Below are 21,749 nucleotides of genomic sequence, written 5' to 3' on the forward strand. Positions count from 1 at the left end.
TAGCATAAATCCATCATCACCTCCTAGAATGAGTGGGATTGCCTGGGATTGACCACAGCTGAGGACACAATTGGGTCCAATATAAGTTTTTTTATGGTAGCATTCATAGAATCGTGAAACTGTCTGGGTTGGAGGGACCTTTGAAGATCATCTTATCCACAATGCTGGAAACTGGTTCCACTGTGGCCCAAGAGTTGTAAGTGAAATGTGCAGGAGGATGGGTTGTACTGAGAGTGGAGGCTTGGTTCTCGTGGTGGGTGACAGGTCACCCTGCCAGCATCAGAGAGGGACCCACCCTGGCCAACAACGAACTTGTGAGACAGGCTGTGCACCAGCCTTCCGAAAACAAGCACGGGGACAGTATCACAGTGACGGTTAAGCAACTTGAATCCTCAGGTTGACTCACTTGGGACTTAGTTCCTCAATATTTTGGTGACTGTGGATAGAACCCTACAGAGCCAGGATCCCAAGCCATGTCTGAACGTCTTTGCTTTTGTCTTTGCAGGTCTGTGGTAATCTTTACTCTGAGCTGAGGTTAATCGAGTTCTTTTAACTTAGGACCCCCCAAGCTATCCTCATTCTGTTGGATGAATTACACTGTTGTGACATGTCCTGACCTGCTGCTCAGCACCGTTGTAGCTAGCTAACCCATTTTACATTCCTGGCACTTCAAAACACAGACATTAGTTATGTATGCGTGTGAGCCAACCTGAATGTACTCAGTAATGCATCACAAAATCCCATGGTAGTTTGAAAATACAGTACACAGTCACTCAAACAGGAGGAAACGCAAATGCCACATTTGGAGTTATTGTCAACTTTCAATATACTCCATACAAGTATCAGAAAATCATGAGTTAACACCTCATAAATCATGTTTTAGAGGATACAAGGTTCGAAAAATAATAATAAATGGTAAGAATTGCACCTCTGGTGGGCTGAATCATTCCTTGAGGTACCGGTCCTCCTCCCTCATCTGTGAAGGAAGCACCTTTAACTTGAGCTTTTTGGTTTAAAAATACAAGAAAGAAATCTGAGGCATGAACCCAGCATCTTGGCCATACAGAGAGAGTCCCTGCAGCACAAAGTCAGCTACCAATACAAGAGAACAGACACGGAAATGCTCTGGGTGCACAGAGACTTGAACTTGTGTAAGAAACAGAGTTGACCCACATTGTACCTTTCAGGAGGAGTCAAGGCAAAGGCATCTGGAAGCCAAAATCTCTCCTGAAAGAAAGAGCAGCAAACCACTCATAGCACGCCCTTTGCTGGTTAGTTGCAGGTCAGCGTATGTGCGTGGTGAAACCGCTCTACAGACTATCTGTGGTACCCTCTGCAGGCATGACAGCTGCTCCTGCGGAAGAGCTATGCAGGAGAGAAGCACTCTTGGCTCATCCCTTCCAGTGAACCTCAGGCAGCTACACTGTCAGCTCAGGCCAGGTAACTAAAAATAGGTGAAATGGAGCATACAAACCATTCTCCAAAGGAACGTGGGTTGGACACATCCGGGACACTGCTCAGCCGAATCATGGGTGGACAACACGCACCAGCTCCCTGAGAGAGCACAAAGCAATGTGGTGGGGAAGGAATAAACACTGGGCACCTCAGCTGGAGGACACTTATCAGTCGTAACTGTGGCCCCCAGCCAGCCTTCCAGCAACAAACTGCACATAGGCAGTAGAAGTGGCTGCAGAGGTAGGGCTCCCATGAACTTCTGCAGCAAGCCAAAGACTTAACAAGCTCTTCAGAAGATGCAAATAAGGAATAGCCACTTTTTTCTACTTTTAATTTCCTGATGGGGAGTGAGTAATGCTCCCTCACCAATGACGGACTGAACTCATGCTGTATTGGCAGGAAAAATGCATAATAAGCCAGAAAAGGCTCCGTGTGCACTTTCAGACACAAGAGTGCATTCAGAACTCACAGATCACATGCATGTATCTGTCAGAGAGCAAGGAAGAAAAGAAATTCCCTCAAGAAAGATTCTGTTGTGAACTCCTAACCTAAGCTTTTTCTCGAACGTGCCAGGCAGAAGGAAATACAATTTTCATTAACCTCATTAAGGGAGACACTCTTTTGCCTGCTGAGTGCGTACTTCAGTGAGGCAGGTAAATGTATGGTCTGTTGAGACCCTATTTTCATCTATTGTGTGATGCGTTTATATATGATCAAGTCCTCTTCTCCCATTTCGGCATCGTAGCTGTGCCCCATGCAGACACTCACGTAGATAAATGCAGGTTAGTGAAGACAGATCGTTTGCATTTTGATATTTGTCAGCGTGACATGCAAACAGGTAATGTGCAAGGAGGCCTCAGCTGCACATTGTTCTGTGTTTTGCTTTTAGCATTTTAATTTTTTTTTTTATTAGGAGACACAAATATTCAAGGCCAATAAGTCACCAGACCCAGTCATGACTCCTTACCTGGGGCTTAGCCCTGGACAGTTTGCCTTTTCTTACCAGTAAGCTGACAGACCTTGGAAGACAAGGACTCCCTGAAGACAAACTGTGGGAAGATAATTCCTGTTAGCCTATTCCAGCCTTTAGTTCGAGGAATGTATTATGTATCCTGAGATTTCACTGGGAGCTCTTGGATATTCAGGGTTTTTTTAATCAGCTCACTCATCTACTTGACAGAATGTGCAACTTAACTTCTCATGGATAAGATAGGATAAGTGTCCTGTAATGTTAAGAGGCTAAAAAAACCCACCCCAGAGCTCTTCAAGTAGCTCTCTCTCATTGCAAACCACGCTTGACTTCCTCATTTGTTTGAGGAAAAAGCCACTGAATGTGTAGATGTCTTTTATGCCTCTTAGCCACAATTCCTTTGAGAAATCCAACAGCGAAGGTGGATACAATTATTGTAAATAACGTTGGATAGAACCCAGAGCAGATGAAGGTAGGAGGATACAGCTCAACAAGAACAGAAGTGGTTTCTAATGAGAGAGGGAATATTTCACTCTCAGCATGACTGTTATTATGTCCTACGCATTAATTCAACCAAGAAGTCTTGAAGTAGCAGAATGAGTTTCAGTTCACTAAAGAGGCAGACACTGGCACGGTTGCCTGCATTTTAGGTCTTACAGTTAATGCTTTCCTGCTTCTTCAGTGAGGAACTACATGATGAGTTAAACCCTGTGGGGCACTGGGCACATGACTTAAAACTTGCGCTGAAGGCAAATATGCTCATCTAGCTCATTCCAAGCAGTACTTATTGCAATTTCAGTTTTGATTACTTTCTCTATTTTTACTAGAATTGTGGGACAGGATTTATCTTCTCGAAAAATAAACTCTGACCATTTTAGCAGGGGAACACTCATGGTTGGATAGCTTCCTAAAGCTCCTCCTACCGTTCTCCTGTTCATTTTTCCCTGAACTGCCCATTTGGCTGCTGAGTGACCAGCACAGGAGCTGGTGTAACAGTTTGCCTTAAAATCTGGAGGTCTTTCTCTATATTTCTTTAAATCCCTGCCTCTTCAGCAAGAGAAGGGTGAAGGGGGTTATTTTCATGCTGACAGAGGTACCCAGAGCAGCTAAAGTGGAATCCTGTTGTGGTTACATTCAGAAGTTACTCTTTAAGTCCAATACAGTCCAAGCATTTGGTTCCCTAAAGGATCTAACTGTAAACTGTGTATCCTTGTGACATCTCCCATACCACAGAAGCAGCAAAAATGTCCCACGCTCCTTTTTCTATGTAATTTTCTTGTCATATGCCTTGCACGCACATTTGCAGCTTGCTGTGGCAGGAACTGTTACCTGTTCAGCACCTCACACAAAGGAATCCGAGGCCCTGACCCCGCTTGCAGGGGGCTATTGCCAGGCTGATACACAAATAACTGCAATCAGCCACACAGATTCTTTTTAGGCAGCGTACTCCTGAAAAGGAGAGTGAAAATCAGGGAAGGGCAGGGTGCCTGCAGTTCTCGCTTGCTCCAGCCCAGGCTGTGGTAGCCCAGCAGCTCTCAGCATCTCTGAGGATTTATTCTGCAGCGTGTTTGGTTTCGCCTCCAGTGTGCGATGTAAGGAAGCCAGCAGTGTGACTGAAAACCACAGCTCCCAGCCACTTCTCCCCTCAGTGTTGAGTGAGAGAGTGAAAGCTTGCAGACTAGCCGTTACCTTTCTCGTGTGGCTGTCGCAGCGGGAATACAAACAAAACATGGAGCTGAATTTATTTCTAGCCAACGGAAATTTCATATTGAGGGTTACAGGCGTACTGTGCCTCTTAAAAGCAAGTAATAAAATGCTGCTCTCAATTACAAATTGTATTTACATTTTAAACCCCCATATGGTTTGCTGAGGTAGAGGGAAGTTTCAAACGCATTAGCAGCAGCCCTGTGCCATGATTAGTTACAATTTTTCTCTCTTTGTAGTGAACAATTAATGCCTTCACCTCTTTTTCTCTGCCTTGCAAACTAACCCTGTGACTATGCCAGGTCAATAGTAAGTAGACAGACGCAACTCCAGCCTAATGCTGTGAACCAAAACAAGAAAATGCACTGAAATTACCATCTCTAAAAGGCCTCCCGTAACAGGAATCGCACGTTAAGTATAAATTCAATAACAATTGATTTTTTAATGTAACTTCCTGGGATAAACTTTTCAAAGGTAGGGACATTTAACAGGGAAATATAAAAATGCAGGTAAATGTGCCCAGCTCCATCTTCCTGTGCTACAAAAGCCAAATTCTCTTCTCCCACTCCTCAAACAGTGATAAAGGCAAAGTGCTCATTGCCTGAAATGCTACACAGGTCTTGTGGCTGCGCGCAGCTTTTGCAGAGCCCATGCGTGTGTTCCTCGGTGCCAGCTGCTCCACTGAGAGCCTGTCTTCAGGCACGGTTCTATTCAACATTGCCTAGAGGGCCCCAAACGTTTACACACTCTTCAGTCAATGTTTTGGAAAACCTGCTCCAGATCACAGCTCTGACAATGTTTTTCCTCTTTAAGCAGGCTCACCTTATATAGGAGGTTATCTCTAAAGATTCTGGAGAGTACCCACTATCTGATGTCATGAGCCACTTTCTCAGAAGTCTACATCAGCAAGGATGTCAAAAGGTATTTTGATATCAGGAGGTACCTAAAGGAATAATCAGTAGGTTCTGTTCAGCTTTATTCAAAACCTGACACGGATCTGATAGAATTAACCTGCTCCAAGGTTTGTGGGAGCTCCTGGTGTGAACAAGAACATTGCCTCTCTGTATCCACAGATGTGTGTCCAAGTCACCGGTCCTGGTCAGTAATACCTCATTACATCTAACGATCCCAAGCAGTGCAAAGTAATTTTGGAGGTTACCAATGGGAGAAGTGTCCTTATTAGCTATGAATGCGATCTCCAGTTCTACCAGGAACAGGTAAGGTCCCTGAAGGGAGCAGGTCTAGAAGCACAACCAGCAAGAAACAGATATTGCTGACCAGGCCGGAGGCCTCAGAGGTGAGAGGATGTTTCAGGCTCGAAGCGCAAGAGCCAGTGCGATACTTTACAGGCAAACCTCTTCCCAAGTTTACCTCTAACACAGCAATAACAACCGTTCTGGAAAAGGTCAGGCCAGATTCACTGCTGGGGTGAATCACCTTCACAATTAGTGGAGCTGCATCAGTTTACAGGGCTAACCTGCTTTGCTGTTATTTACAAATAACACATTTATGACATAACAGCTATAAATAGCATTTCATTAATTTTCTTGCTTATTTAGCTACTTCCCTACAGGGCTAATACAGAGTTACTGGTGTGTTGCTATTTCAGCTTCTGTGTGTCCGAATGTTTTGTTTGCAGTCAAACCATCCCGGCTACCTGGGGCTGAGGCTGAGCAGCAGCTCAGCTTTGGATGAAGAGCATAGTGGGTGTAACTAGATTTGTGGGTTTAGGTGTTTTAGAGCATAACAGTGTAATAACAAGAAACGGCTGTAATTTGTAGCCCAGCATTTGGCAAGAGCCTTGTCTGGTCTGGGATTTATTTTCTTAATGGCAGAAATTTTAAATTTAGGTTAGAATTTCAAAGCAGCCCGGTACCCACAACTAGGGCAGAGGCTCAACGCTGCCAAGCCCAGGCATTCAAAAATCATGAATCAGGCATGAAAATACCAATGTTAACCTAAAGTAAGAAGACATGCACCCAAACTTGCACCCATACACCCACATGGATATACAGGTACTTCTGAATAAGCCTAACATTTAATTTTGCATCAAATTCCCTCCTGATGTAAACGTATTCTATTACGTTTTCATACAGAATGTGATATTTGTGACATCAACATGAGTAGCAGAAACAAAAACATTCAGATGTTTGATTAAATATCCTTCATGCAATGAAATTTAAAATATTTTTACTTTGGTTATTGAACAGCAATTTTCAGTGAGAAGCTGGGGCTAAATTAGTCTCTGTGCCACAACACTGCACCAATTTAGCTTATGACTTTGAGTTTGTTTTTTTAGCATTCTGGTACGGATAAATGCCAGCATAACAGAGAGAAAACTGCAGTCAGAACATATTACATAAGTTGCCACGTACGCTGTGCTCCGGTTCTGTAAATGCACATTCATAGACGCTGTGAAAAGGGGGCCCCTTTGAAATAGAGCACTGACCCAGCCTGATCCAAAGCTCTCCAGAAGCACGGAAGCAGCGTGCCACTGCCTTCCACTGAACCCTGGACCCAGTCCACGAGGTGTAAAGGTAAGCACGTGAAAAAGGCTTTACAGGACTCAGAAGCCTTTTGAGAGCATGTCTTTCATTCAGGCCCAGTGTGAAAAGTGCTGATTGTATCCCACTGTCCCAGCACATAACACCACTCCACAGAGTGACTAACTTTGTTTTCTTAAAGCAGAAGTTCACTTGCCTGTGTTATTGTAATCCAAAAAAGTGATGCCTCGGTGCTGAAATACAGAGAAGCAACGGCACATTAACACCATGTTACTGGAATACATCAGAGCAATTGTGCTCTTGTGCTGTATTACTCGCTACAGGGCATCTCAGTAACAACGTTCACAGCGATGCTGAATACTCCTGCTGAGGTGAGAGAAACATCTTAATGAGAGACCCTGACGTTTTTGCAGACCCATCTACATTCCTTCAGCTCAGCGCAGCCATTGCCCAAGCATGAGGTCACAAAGAGCCATGCAAAAACATTCAGTCACAAAAAAGTCCAAACCTCAAGTCAAAATATAACTCACAGGAGCACGAGAAATCATACCAGGCTTTGTGCTGACTGCATTAACTTTGGAAACAACCAGGGGCAGTGAAAGAAGGGCAATGCAGAGCTCTTCCAGAAAAGCCTTAACAGTATTCCACTGCCATTATTCAAAAACTCGAAAGCCGACAGGGCTCACAGAGCAATTCATTTGGAAGAATTCATGCAAAATGGCATTTGTTCTGGGCACTGGATCTGAAGCTACCAAGGCATACAACTGTTTATTTAGCTTTAAAGCAACACGGATGCTCTAACCAGGCCTGGGAAAGTTTCAGCAGACCCTCCAACAGAAAGAGTTACCTACACAAAAGGACTGCACAAGGCAAACTGAAATACCAAAAGTACATAAGCCTGTCAGAGTCTCTTTCCAGCTCCAGTGACAACCTGCTGTTCATACTGGTTTTGTATAAGCGTAGCATCAGGTAGAGCTTGAACCTCGTGCCAGCGTAGCTATAACACTACAAGGCTTTCTTTTGTCTCAGTCAAAGTTCAGTGAGAGGAACGGGTCTTTACATGGAGAGTCTGTGCAAAGTACAGCAGGACATAAATGCACAGCAGACCCCACACAGAAATACAATACCAGAACTAAGCATACAACAGCCTGCTCCACTCCCAAAGCACTTTGGGAAACAGCACATACTGACTGGTTCAGTCTATGCTCACGTTCAAACAGCCTCTGCACCAAAAGCACCAGGAAAGATTTTCAGTGACCTGCCCTTTGAAGTGCAGAAGCCTTTGCAGGGGCAAGGTCTGTCTCTCATCTGCAGCAGAAGAAAATACAGATTTTATTCAAAGCTTCACATGGAGGATTTGGGTCCATTTTGCATTTAAATTGATTTCAACCTAAAATCTTTGGGCTCAATCCTTACAGCTTGTGAAATCATTTACATCTTTGCTGACTGGAAGTAAGAAGCGTCTTATCAAGTGTGGTAGGTAATCCACATTTACCTTCCCACGTGCAACCTTCCCAGTTCTACAAGGTGTAGATCCCAGCGCCTGCCTGCTACTGCCCAGTGTCCCAGCATAAATCCACCCTCAGTGGTGACGCAGGCTCACGTGCCACACTGTGAAAAGGAACGGCGTGTGCCCTGCTGGGCCATCCCCAGGCACACGGCATCTCACACACAGGTGGGACCAACACAGCAGAATGTTCATGTCTCAAACCACTTCAGTCAGAGTTCATCCGTAGAAGCAACTTGACCTACCCAAGGTCTCAGTAGGCCAGTGACAAACCCTGGCAGTGGAATCTATCTTCTAAGTCCCAGACACCGAGCTCTTGCTGCTTGTTAATATTCTATGTTAATTTTATTCATTAGTATTTTTGCTAAAGTGCCCTGCTAGAGGAAGCCATCGGGCTCTAGCAAACTTGAGGCGACCTCTTCCAAGTAAACCTGTGATGGTCACAACAACCTGTTGGTATTTAACTGGAAAAGCTGTGACTCCCTTAAAAATCTGCAGAATATTTACAGTAGTTGTTGTGGATTTGGTTTGCTGATGGTGTTTTGGGTGAAAAAAAAAAATTGAGTGAAATTTGAGTAATCAAAACAATCCTGTTTCTGAAGAAAGACTTCGGATGTTTTCAGATTTCCAGACTGATTCAGAAAAAGATCGAATTATGTGTCAAAACATGTGAAAATATGACTGTTCATATTTAAATGTTAAAACTAAATATTGTGTCAGTTTGTGAAGAACTGAGCACAAAGTAAGCAGCAGCAAAATGTGAAAATCTTATGAAACACATAAATGTTCCTTTTTACCCAGTTATACAATTCAGTCATCAGATACTACAGCAGCAACAGATGCGATGAACGTGGATGGGAGAATCCCATCAGCAACGTCCTTAATCTTTAGATATCAGAAATACTTAAAATGCCAGAGTGAAAGCATAAAGGGCAAACAGATTTAGCAAAACTGGCTAATTCCAGTTCTTCCAGAAAAGGCTGTAACACATCTGCAGAGTATCCAAAACAGTAGTTACTTCTCTTTTTTCAGTGAATGCACAAAACTTTGAACTGTACATTGCTGTTGCTTTCCGTTGGAAACTGTTCTGTCTCTAAAGGGCGATTCCCATCCAGAGCCCAACATGCAGCAATGAGGTTAAATTGGTTTGGATGATATCAGTGATGTGTAATTAAACCAGCAGCCCATGTCCAATCCTTTCTGTGACCATGTTAGGTGTTAAATTAAGGTCTGATTAAGAGTGTGCTGCTGCAGTTAAGGTCAAGGACTAAAGATCACAAGCTTTGTTTCGTCTAATAACAATAAAGACTGTCTGGCTGCCAAATACCACACAGCTCTTGTTCTCCTATCAGACTGCTGTCCAGCTAGAGGGATCCGATTTCACTGGTATCCCTTTTTAAACCCTACTTCTAAGAGGGTCTGTAGCTATTTCATCCGTGCTAAGCAGCACTGTGTTACCCGAGGCTATATGGTACGTTCTATACGATCAAAGCAGAAACAAAGCAGCTTCTCATGAAGAGTTATCATGGCTGAGGGGAAAAAAATATCAAGGAAGGAGAAAAAAGATACAGTGCTACAAAATACAAGGTCATGCCACCAAAGTAAACACCCACAGGTAAGTTCATAATGTGAGACCAAACAATGGTGGAGACAGAGCACAGGTGTTTGCTCGGAACGACTGACAGGATCCCCACCAGCAGGAGAGCCGTGTCGAATAGGACAGACGGAGATAAAGGCTGAGCAGTGAAGAGAAAAAACAGCAACATCTTTGTAGAATGAAGGCAAGAACCAGTGCACAAGAGCTTCTCCCTGCATAAGTGTTTTCTACAAAGACAGGGCAGGCATTACCAGAGCAGCCCAACAAAGTGTTCTCACAAAGCATGCCCACATTAATCTCAGATGACCACAGGCTGCTGGGACACGTTCGCTTTCTGGAAAGGAGTGTGGAGCTGAGTAAGAAACTGTGTGGCCCCAAAATAATCTCTCACAGCCACAACCTATTTTATGTTTCCATACTTGGGGTCCAGTTTCAGAGTTGATACTGATCCATTTTTCAAGAGCCATCTGAAGTGTCTTTCATTTGCTCCTGGGACTTAACAGACTATTAATAGAGCACTGCTAATACCTGAGAGGACAATTTTGCTGTTCTATGAGGCTGCTCACAGAAAACTCATCCCAGGGACACACAAAACACATTGAAGCCACTCCACATTTATACAGTTCTTAGTAAATTGCATCATATGCGTGATAAAAAAACATCCATAATGCTTTACTTTTCAGGATTTGAGATTAACTTCTGTTTCCCAATGAGCCCTGAGTGAATCCCAAAAGTTTCAATAATACAGTTCAACATGGATTAATTTCCAACTCCTTACTGTTGCTGCTGAGCCAGGGACCTCTGCAGAGCAGCCTTTGCTGTGGGAGTTCCCAGGCTCCCCGGAGTCTTAAGTTGCATCAGAAATAGAGTGAACACTATAAAATAGCTAGGTGGGAAGAATTACTTTGCCATGACAACAGAAATGTGTTCACCACTGGGAGTCAGTGCCTGAACTGGAAAGCAACTTCTTACTGCATTAAGAAACTCCTGTACACCTTATTTCCCACCTATCTGTGCAAACATTAGGACATTATCAGTAGAATCACATGCCACTCACAGTAGACTGTCTTCCTAATGATAACAAGAAACTACTTCTGTCACCTCTTAAATTTCAGAACACCAAACAGAAGAAAAAAATCCAACCAAAGTAAAAGGCAGGTTTGGTTTGATTTGAGTCACTTCCTGATCATTCTTCATGCTAAATTTTACAATCAAATATTGTCCAGAGAAAACTACAGTTTTATTTCAGTGTTAGAGACTGTGGTCAAAGCATCTGAAGGAAATGGTTTAAGACCGAGCATATATAGAATCATAGAATAACCAGGTTGGAAGAGACCCACCGGATCATCTAGTCCAACCATTCCTATCAAACACTAACCCATGTCCCTCAGCACCTCATCCACCCGTCCCTTAAACACCTCCAGGGAAGGTGACTCAACCCCCTCCCTGGGCAGCCTCTGCCAGTGCCCAATGACCCTTTCTGTGAAATATTTTTCCTAATGTCCAGCCTGAACCTCCCCTGGTGGAGCTTGAGGCCATTCCCTCTCATCTTGCCCCCTGCCACTTGGGAGAAAAGGCCAGCTCCCTCCTCTCTACATCATCTCGATGACAGCGCTGTGCAGCCCTGGGTTTAGTGATTGATGGGAATGGTTGGACTCGATAAACCAGTGGGTCCTTTCCAACCTAGTGATTCTATGATTCTAACTGCTGCTAGGCAAGGAAAAGTGCTTTTGAAAGTGATCTTTAGATTTGAAAATTGAGCTGATAAGGTGCTTTGGATCCCAATAAAACCAAAAGCAAAGCTCAGAACAGGTGCCAGGTCAGAGCGATGCAGCTCAGCCTCTCACTCCAGTGCGGGAGCGATGCAAGAGCATCGTATGCTGACACCTTCAACTTCCCAGGATGAATGACCAGGGACCCGGTCACAGGCGAGTGGCCTGGCAGCAGCTCGTACCGTAAAGCTGGAGTGAACTCCGACTCCTGTTTGGACTCAGAAGCTGTTGATAGAAGAATTGTTTTTGAAAACTTTCCAGCCTGGTCTCGGACAGCTGCATTACGCTATCTCAGTATCTGCACTATTCCCTAAAGGACATTTAAGTGAATATAAGAGGGATTGCTGTACATACTATGGTAATGTCATTTATTTATTTTACACAACTGGAAAATTTAAAGGCAAGCACTTCACTCCTGTGCTGTGGAGATTAGAGTGTTCGCAGTAACACCTGCTCACTGGACAGGAGAAAAAAAGCCCTTTATATTCCTTCTTTATTGCAATTTATTATTGTAGCTTGAATGGTTCCTAGCAACTTCCTAAGATTAATGTTAATATTCTGATCGGAGCCTTCCCTCTGGGTTTTTTTTATGGGTTTTGAACGTTCATTTCATTTACCATACACATGAGAGCAAGTCTGGTGGTTCCAAAAATATTTGTAGTTGGAAATCACAGTGATTTTTTGTTAGGCTCTGTGCCAAAGAAATCACAAATCAGAAGTCTGTTATAGAGTAGTTCCAATTTCTTGGCATCAACATTCCTTGTTATGTATATACATAGCGTGATGTTTTCCCTAGCTGTATGGCACTGAAGACTGACTGAGAAACCCATTGCTTATCTATTTTTCAAGGTTTCTGGTGGAACTAAAGAGGACATCTGGCTGGCTGGTGAGTCACAAGGATTTTAGGGACTTCCTGTGTGAGCCAGAGCCTGCCCATTGGGTACAAATCTTTCTCTACCACAGCTGGTGTTTTTGAACCAAAGCAGGGAGTAGAAATTTCATCCCTGATTTTTTTGGCTGGATTGATTGTTTAGTCTAGGAACTCTCAAGTAGACTTTCTAGGTGCTGGAATGACTCTTTTTCTTCAGTCAGCAACTGATGTTGCATGGAGTACATCAGAGCCTAGATTCACATCTTAGTGAGCAAAGATTGATGTTGGTCCTAACGCTTCTTGACATTAATGAGTATTACAGACCTGTACCCCAATGGATTAAGCTGAGAACATATCCCAGAGTGTGTGTGGAGTTTGTCATTAGAGCATTGCACTGTTAAAACCAACAGAGAAATTCTAAAGGTAAGAAAACAATCAGATCTCTCCCTTTCTCTCTGCTGGAGCACGTGTAAGAGATACATTTTAAGTCTTCTTGTATTTCCAGCCCTCTCGCACCAATTCCTGCGTTCAGTTTTGGCTGTTAATGACTTCAAAGATGAACCGCTTGCCACTTTTAAGACATTTCCCATAACAACATTATGGGAAATACATTTTGCTGGCAGAGAATGGTTCTGTAGCACTGTAGTGCTCTCTAATTTAGGAACTTCTGTGTAGTTGGGGAAGAGAAGATTATTTTTTCCCCCTCAACGAGCTGTTTCAGGGATTGGATCGATACAATGGGATGACCCTGTATGCTCCATTACCTAGGGACTGTGATACCTCAGTGAAACAGTGTAGATGCTGTGGGATGTGCCAGAGATTGTGGCACAGACCCGAGAGCAGCACATCAGTCAGCAAAGGATATGCTGACTCTGGCTGCATCAAGTCAAGCAAATTTCAGCAGCTCCATGAGGACGTGCTTGCTCTCGGCTCCCCACTGCTCCAGGTTTTGGGTACGTTTCAAGCACGGAGCTGCCTGGGTATGCAGTCAGTTTTATTATCTGTGCATTTCAGGGACAATTCAAATGCAAGCCAGATAAACCATACACAAAAAATAGACTCCAGGATGTAATTTCAGTCTCCCTGAAAGCCCTGTGTAAAACTGACCTGTGGGAGGGACTTGGTGCAGAATTACCACATCTCACACCTCCACCATCCACTGCCCACATCAAACAAATCTGGGGTCAGGATTCTTGGATTCTCTTCCCAATATCCTAGCTACAGAGTGGAGATAAACAGCATGTGCCTGGTCAATAGGGCATCCTAGGCTTATTAGCCTTATGCAGTCCCACCTATATCAGCTAGCAGCAATATGGAAATAAAGACTTCATTTTCCTTCAGAACCACTTGACATCTTTCAGAGAAAATTTCCATAGGAGAAATCCAATTTATCTAATTTGAAAGCAATGGCTCCTGGATCAGTCACTTCCCTTGAAATGCACCCATTTCTCCCTCAATAATAAGAGGGATAACAATACTATAAGAGGTTTTTAAAATACTTTGAGACCTGCGAATATAAAGGGCTGTCTGTAAAGTGTTTAGAAAACTTCAGAAAAAGGTGCTATATAAATGCATATTTATTGCAGTGCTGACACCCTTGTGGCAGCTCTGAATGCAGAATCAAAAGCAGAGGGGGCAGAATTGAAGTCAGAATAAGAAACTGTCAGCCTTTAGCCTGTATCTTAAACTGCTTTGAAACACTGCAGACATTCAGAGAATCCGCTTTGCCAATATTGTATGTGCAACAGTAATTACACCAATCTGGAATATACATTTTCCTTCTCAGAGAAGGCAAAGCTCTTTGGGATATACTCAAATGGAGCCCTAACCCCACAGACTTCCATGTACGTAGCCTAACGTTAGGCAGCACAGTTGTCCCACCGATTTCAATAGTTCTGCTCAGATGCATGCATGGAAGTGTTTGCATGATTAGAAGTTAACACTAATAAATGCTCAGTTCATACTGGATCCCTGTGTAAACAATCTCTTTCTGCACACAAGCGACGATTCTGTAATTACGTGTAGCACCTTTGTGAAGAAGTCTTATATTTTCTAAAGCAGTAAAATGTTTCTGATAGTGCTTTTCATTGCTAGCTCTTTGGGGGCTAATTAAAAGATTTATCTGTTAAATTTATTCATTGCTTGGATCTTTGGTAGCAAGAGGTGTAAACATTAAAACGAAAAGCAGGGAGCAGCCAGACCTCATCAAATATTAGATACATTAGGACATTTTATTTATAAATATGAAATTGGTTTTAATGACTTCAAAAGCAGGAAATGCCAGGAAGAGCATAATATGAACAAAGCTGTCACAAAGATGCCTAAACTCACAAAAAAATATAGAAATTGTACTTGCTCCCCCTTCCTCTCCCATAGTAAGTGGCAATTCCAGCTGTAACGGGCAACATAACGAACTTCAGAGCTAACCAGAACAAGCAGCAGATGAGACTGAGCATCCAAGAGCACATCTGCATAGAAAACACCATCAGTGATGAAGCGAACATAGCCCATTTATACTGAGTTGACTGATTCAATGAAGCAAATCCTGAATTTCAACCTCTATGATTTAAAACAAAACGCTTAAGGATGAGAAATCCATCCTTCTCTTGGGACAACATTTAAGCAGGCACTTAACATTAAGCATATGCTTTATACCCACTTGACTTTACTTTCGAAAACGCTTAGCACTGTTCCAGTCTGTTCCCACTACAGACTTCAATAAATCAGTAATGAATAGTGACTCAATACTTTACAGCAAAGCCTCAATACTTTAAAACTAAGCATGCATTCAGCACAGTCCCAAATAAAGATGGAATACATTCATGATCAATAGACTAACAATACATGTGATGAATGACAATAATTGTCCCCAAAAAGTTCTCTTCATGAGGCAAAAGTCTATCCTGAATGTAGATTTCATCTTAAGGCCTTTTATTGTAGCAAGTGTAGCCATTCACACTAATTACAAGGACTGTTTTAGCTCATGCTGTTATTATTAAAGTCCCAAGGAACACAAATGGAAGTACTCTTAGTAGCCAGCGCACTTTAACCATTTCAGGATGTGTTTCACCTGTAAGCCTACTCCATGCATAACCTATCATGACCCATCACAGCAATGAAGCCGTTGTTGGAAGTTCCTCACAGACAGCAGGGCTGACTCTCCACAAGCAACAGGGCTAGAGAAGGCTAAAGAATGGTGGTTTGGGGTCTCCTAGAATACCATAGGTGTGATCTTTTAAAGGGTCACATCCCTGTTTTACAGAAGCTGAGTTTTATTGACTTCTTTAATCCCATCAGAGACGCCTCATTTCCAGAGCAGAAACTTTTCCTCAAACTTTTCCTTGCATACAAAATAAACAGACATCAGTTTTCCATCTTGCCCTGACCTTTGCAGATGTCACCTCTGCCAGTACTGCGCACTCTAACCCTGGAGAGAATTACCAGTTCAACCCTCACACTAAGGGAATTGAGCCACTTACTAAATCACCATTGCGTTTCCTGCAGGCTAACACCTGTGTTTTCCTTGGAGGTCACTCCATCCAAGAGCTAACCAGGCCTGACCCAGTTTAACTTAGGAGAGCCAAGCAGCAGGACTGTCCGGACCTCCAAAATTAAACACAAATCTTGCCACAAAGCCTCAGAAGAGTCAGACTAAGGAACTGCAGTCAAGCAACATATTCCCAGCACAGAACCGCTGCTTGCAGGATACCAGCGCAATATACTGCAGCATAAATTCTCTGCTCCAATTTTAAGTGACTTTAGTGACAAGGTAGCCCTAGGTTTGGGATGAAAACAAGTCCAGATGAGGAGGAACAGCAGAGACAGTCCTAACAGCACTGTATATGAGCCTCCTGCTTCCACCAAGCCAGGTGACATTTAACAAGGATGTACATCATTGACTGTGATAAAACACAGGGATGTGGGAGAGCCAGGATGCAGGTTTTTTTCAGTGCAATTCCATATAAAGGGAAAAGAGGCAATAAAAAGGAGACCTTGACATAAGGAAAAAATCCCAATTAAATCCTGTCTTTAATGTCAGTCACAATCACTTTTCTCCATCATCTTCCCTGATTTTTAATCCTCTGCTGCACTAGGCTTTTCTACTCTTTGACTTTATCAATTCACCTGCCTCAAATGTTAATAAAAGCAGAGGCCACAGTTTTAAAATGCAGGCAAATAAGCTGAGGCACCAAACTTTTCCATAGGTACCCACAACTCACAATTGTCAGTGACTTCAAAGCAATCTATGGGTGATCAGTGTCTTTAAAAGTCACTTGGGTGCTTGAAGAGGAACTTAACCCCCTTTGGAACACTGCTTCAGTCTCCCTTCCTTAATTTAGACAATGTTTGAAGCATGGATTTTTCTGCATTCATTTTTCTCTTGCCTGCAGAACGCAGAACCTGTTGCCTTTCTGTTCAGTAACACCATACACGACTCCAAACTTGATCCTAGTGACATACCTGGTTACAGCCAAAAAAGTTTTGTCTCAGTTTGCTTCCTGTCCCATGGTGCTGCCTCGATCTCTCTCACTGCAAGGAGCCTTCCCCTCTTCTGCTATTCATCATCACGATTTCACATGCTCTCTTCAGCTGTTCTCTCCACAGGCTGGTGAAGCTGGTATGGTTATTATCCTCTTTATCCTGTACAAAGGGAAAAAAAAAAAAGGATTATTTATGGATAACACTGGAGACCACCCAGATAGCAAGAAAAATTGAGAAAACCCAGTTGTTTTCATGCTCAGGGTGGTTACAAGCATACATAGCTTGGATTAGAGAGTTCTTCCCATTTGACTTCTGTTCCTCAGTAAATATTTGCAAGTTTGCTGATAAAGCAGTGCTGGAGTTTTCAGCTGGGTTTCCATGTGGAAAATAAGCTGTGGGACTGGAGAACAGGATCTTTCTGTAAGAGGTTTCTTGAATAGTCAAGTCATTCCATTCTCTATCTCAGTCATGAAAAATCTGCTCAGGACTCACACAGCAGAACTCGGTTGTATCCTTGATTGCCCACGAGGCCCATGGCAATGGGTGATAAGGGCCCAAAGGTATTAAACCACTGCTGTAATATGACCTACAATTCACATATATAAAATGGCAGCAATACAATGCTTTGATTATGCTATTATATTTCTATTTAATGTGCGCTATCTCTGCTTCAGTCTTGCTTTACTCATGAGCAAAACACATCACTGGCTTCTGCCTGCGCTGTCTATGCACATGAGAAGTTTCTGAGGACAGTCACTGTGCACTGGGGCAGCAAAGGGTTATGGCCATGTTGACGAGCCCAGGCAATAACGGAGTAAGGAGGGAGCAATGTAAGCACATGTCCACAGCTGGTCAGTCTGGTGCTTGGAAGTACATGGAGCTGAGACACAGAGCTCAGGGCAGCCCTCACATCAGGATAAATGGTGTGACCAGCAACAGACAATGCTGGCTCAGGGCTGCTCACTGATCTAATTCCAGATGGGTAAAGGTGCTTACTCCAGCTCAGTATCGCTGACTGACCTCTGACCCAGCTTTCCATTCTGCTCAACATGTTTTGCAATGGGACACCCAGAGAATTGTTGCCATCTGCCAGCTGTAAATTATTTTCCAGATACCTTCAAGCACCCTCAGTGCCATAACCTGCATCCCACACTTGAGCTACAGGAAGGTTCAAGTCTTGGCTCAGAGGTCAAGTCTGTGAGCTGCTTCTAAGATCAGAATCACCAATTTCTTCCTTACAGAAAAAATTCCCTAGAAAGAAAGAGACACAGGAAGAAAAGGGATGGCTTCACTTGCTGAACTAACATAGCCCTTTTGCCAATAGATCTCACAGCACTTTACAGTGGCAAGAAATATCATTGATACCACTTTGCAGCTGGGGAAACAGGAGCACGAAAGGGAAAGCTGATTGTCCAAGAACCCTTTGACAGACTAACAGCAGAGGCAAGAATACAAACAGTAATCTGCGGATGAAGAAAGCTGCCCCATCCTAGAGTTTTCACATTTCTAAAGCCAATAAAATCTGTGTTCAGCATTCTCTGTCTTTCTGCTAGGGATGTGCTCATTTCTAGACCTCTCTGACCTCCTTATCTCTTTTTCTCCTCCTTTCTCAACACAGGCATTCGTAGTTCGTCTTCATCCAACAGTGAAAATCCCTTTGCTATGGACTTACAGATCACGTTACTAAATTTCTTTTTCCAGGCCTCCTTCTTACGGTATTGGCTCTGGTATTTGAGAGATAAATTGTACATTTTGTGCAAAGCAGGAAGATTAGGCATGTGGGAGGTTCCCTGTGTTCAAGAGGTGGTTGAGACAACATCTTCTATATAAAGATTATTTCCAAACTGTGCTCACTGCAAGTTACAGTTGAATATTTAAATGCAGCCTGGGCTTTTTTTGCAATATCCTGCCCAGAAGAGCAGCTCTGAAACTGTTTTGAAATAAAAAGATATAAACGTTGGAAGGATGCGAGTGGTCAGTCAACCTCATCAGTGCTCAGTGTGCTGGTCAGAAATTTTCCAAGAAAAATTTGGGCGGGGGTGAGGAGTGGGACAGAAACTGCTGATTTCTCAGAACTGAAACTTTTTGTGGGAAACACATCAGTTTCAACAAAATGCTTGCTGGGAAGGATCTTCCAGCCCAGCTTGAGGCTGCTGGACAACACCTGATTGGGAAAGGATCCCAGTATAGCCCAGTGGTCAGCACATTCCATGCTGATGTGGATTTATAACATGTGATAGAGGAAAGTCTGAGGTGGCTCCAAAGAAAGCAGAGGTAGGATTTGACATAGTCTTCCCACAGTCATTGCAAATACCCCAGGTCACCATCTCTTCTCTGCCTCAAGGAATGGGATTTTTAAATAGTCAGAATCCAATCCAACAGGAGCAATTGTGCTTAACAGTGATCCTAGTCAGCAAAGAGTCGATGAACCCTGGTCTCCTGCCCACACCTTTATGGGAAAACTCCAGGCTTCAGCACACTGAGCTAAATGCCTGCTCTGCTCGCTCACTCTTTAACAGGAGGCCTTATCTTTATTTTGATGAGACAAAAATTCTAAACCATCGACATTTTTCCTAAAACAGATGTTTCACTTCCTAGCCAGCTTTACTCAGCATTTTGTAGAAAGGAGCTCTTGCTCTGACACCAGACATTTAACATCTGACCAACTTAAGGTTTTCCCTTGCAACCGTTTCTAAAGAAGTGACCAATACACGTGTAACAAGGAGCATTTTCTGTTACCTCAGTAGGCCGTGAATCAGACCCTGAATTCTTTGACAGTTCCCAAAGTGTGTTATTGGGTTTGGTTGTTTACCAGAAAATAAAAGATGCATTCTTTACAATAAAACAGCAGGAGACCACACTGGAAAGGCCAGTGGACAGCTGTTTTACCTTCTGTACATTGCTGTTTCTTAACATCTCATTTTTCTGTTCCTGGTCTCAGAGAGAAACTGGCAGGAATTGTGCAAGACACTTGCACAGCCAGAATCAGATGTTCTCTTTGCTACAGCTCTGTTGCTAACAGAGGAGTGGTTTCCACTCCCTTCACCTATTGGCTGTCCTCACTACGGTCTTTTTTTGTGAAATAATGTAGGATGTATCAGGTGAGTGGGAATAAGGCATCTGTCATCAACCTAATTACCTTTTCTGTTGAGAATAGGATAGAATATTTCAGTTGGAAGGGACCCACAGTGATCCTGTTCGACTGCCTGACCCGTTCAGAGCTGACCAAAAGTTCAAAGGAGTTGTCAAGCGCATTGTCCCAGACCTGTCAATGTCCAAGAAGCATTTGGACATCGACTGCCTGTCTAGGAATCCTGTTTCAGGGTTTGAGCACTCCATAAAGAAGTGTTTCCTAATGCCCAGTTTAAGTCTCCTCTGGTGCAGCTTTATGCCTAAACCTGGACTAGTTTTCATTTCTTGGCTCTTCCTTTGCAGAATTCACTGGGCTATAAAAGACTGAACTGTTGTATCTCCATCTGGGAAACAGAGATGTGAGGAAGACTACATCACATCTGTTAGTGCACATGGGCACGGACACACATTTGGCAGATACTGAATGTAGATGGAAGCTTTGGGATGCCAAGCACGGCAACAGGGGCCTGATAGCTGTTTAACAAGTAAAGCCTCTATACAAGAGGAAACTTATTTCCTTCTCAAATATAACACATAGTAATCCAGCAGTGCTTTCTAAATTCTTTCTGGTTTCTCTGCATGAGAGGCACAATTCCCAAGAGTTCAGCTCCCATTTAAATAGCAAAACAGACACCCTGGTTTTCCAGAAATTATGAGAAACCCTTATCACCACTCTGTATCCCCGAGTCTATCAGCACAGCCAACTGTATTTCATCTGGAGCAGCAGAGCTACATCAATTTGCACTAGGCAGGGAGCTTCTGTTTCCAAACAGACCATGAAGAGAGTTATGATCTGGAAATCGGGCCAGAAAATCCTTGGCTCTGTGTCAGGATGCAAATACAGCTTTTTCTCTTAGAAATATTAAAATTGAATGATCTAGTGAGGAGGCCTTTTCTACTGACTTTGCTTATGAGTCTTTTGAGAGATTGTTTTGACTATCAAGTAGTTTTTAGTGGTTATTGGTGACCAGGAGATCAATTTACACTCTTAGAAAATAAATACAATTCTTGCTTACAATGAAAGCAAATGTGCAAGAAGAGAGGAAAAGAAGAGAGAACAGGATTAATAAATTACAATTGTTAGCAAGCACTAACATGTATTGAAAATGGCAAATTCTCTGGAGTACAGCTGAGCTTCTTTTATTCAGGTCAATGACTCCTTTTGTGATTCCCTTCTCTAAAAAAAAGGAGCATTTTTCAATGATTTATGTATAATAATCCCCACATCAGCATATCTTATTTTTCACTATTTGTTTGTTAAACATGCAGCAAGAATCTCACACTGAAGCCCTTAGCCTTGAAAATACAACTGGGACAAAGGCATAAAAATATACATATAAAATAGAAATATTTATTACTAAAGCTGATGTTTATGATGTGACATGTAGGTAAGGGAGGAAAATGCACCATTTTAGACTGCTGAGATAAGGCTTTAGTGGTGGGGGTTTCAGACAGATACGTGAGAGATGTTTATTAAATGGGGGAAAAGACCAGAAAACCACCCATTCTCAGGCCACCAAGCAGGAAACTGCAGTAAGTGTTCCAGAGGTCTGGGCAATGGCTGTCTGTCTGCAGTCTGTAGGAGTCAGAACCAGACCAAAAAAAAATTATTATTGAAATTCTTAATATTTCTTGAGTCAGCTCAAACAGATTTGCAAAGTCTTCATTTCAGGTTGTTTTTTTCTGGACTGAACTTCACTGTGTGAGACTTTGAGCCATCTCCACTCCTCTCTGGTTACCCATATAAAATCATGA

General features: G+C 42.9%; 1 protein-coding gene across 2 annotated transcripts in view; it reads right to left on the reverse strand.

The window, feature by feature from the left end:
- The window catches only part of MYL10 (myosin light chain 10), a 136,156-nt gene that overhangs the window by 26,584 nt on the left and 87,823 nt on the right, over positions 1–21,749 (reverse strand). The window contains exon 1 of one of the 2 annotated variants that reach the window (XM_069873857.1): positions 16,842–17,003. The exons of the other annotated variant lie outside the window; for it this stretch is intronic. The gene's annotated coding sequence lies outside the window, so the exon portion shown is untranslated. Of the gene's footprint in view, positions 1–16,841; positions 17,004–21,749 lie in introns of those variants that run through there. 2 annotated transcript variants of the gene reach the window in all.

This window comes from Phaenicophaeus curvirostris, chromosome 21 (assembly GCF_032191515.1).
Source record: "Phaenicophaeus curvirostris isolate KB17595 chromosome 21, BPBGC_Pcur_1.0, whole genome shotgun sequence".
Taxonomy (NCBI): Eukaryota; Metazoa; Chordata; class Aves; order Cuculiformes; family Cuculidae; genus Phaenicophaeus; species Phaenicophaeus curvirostris.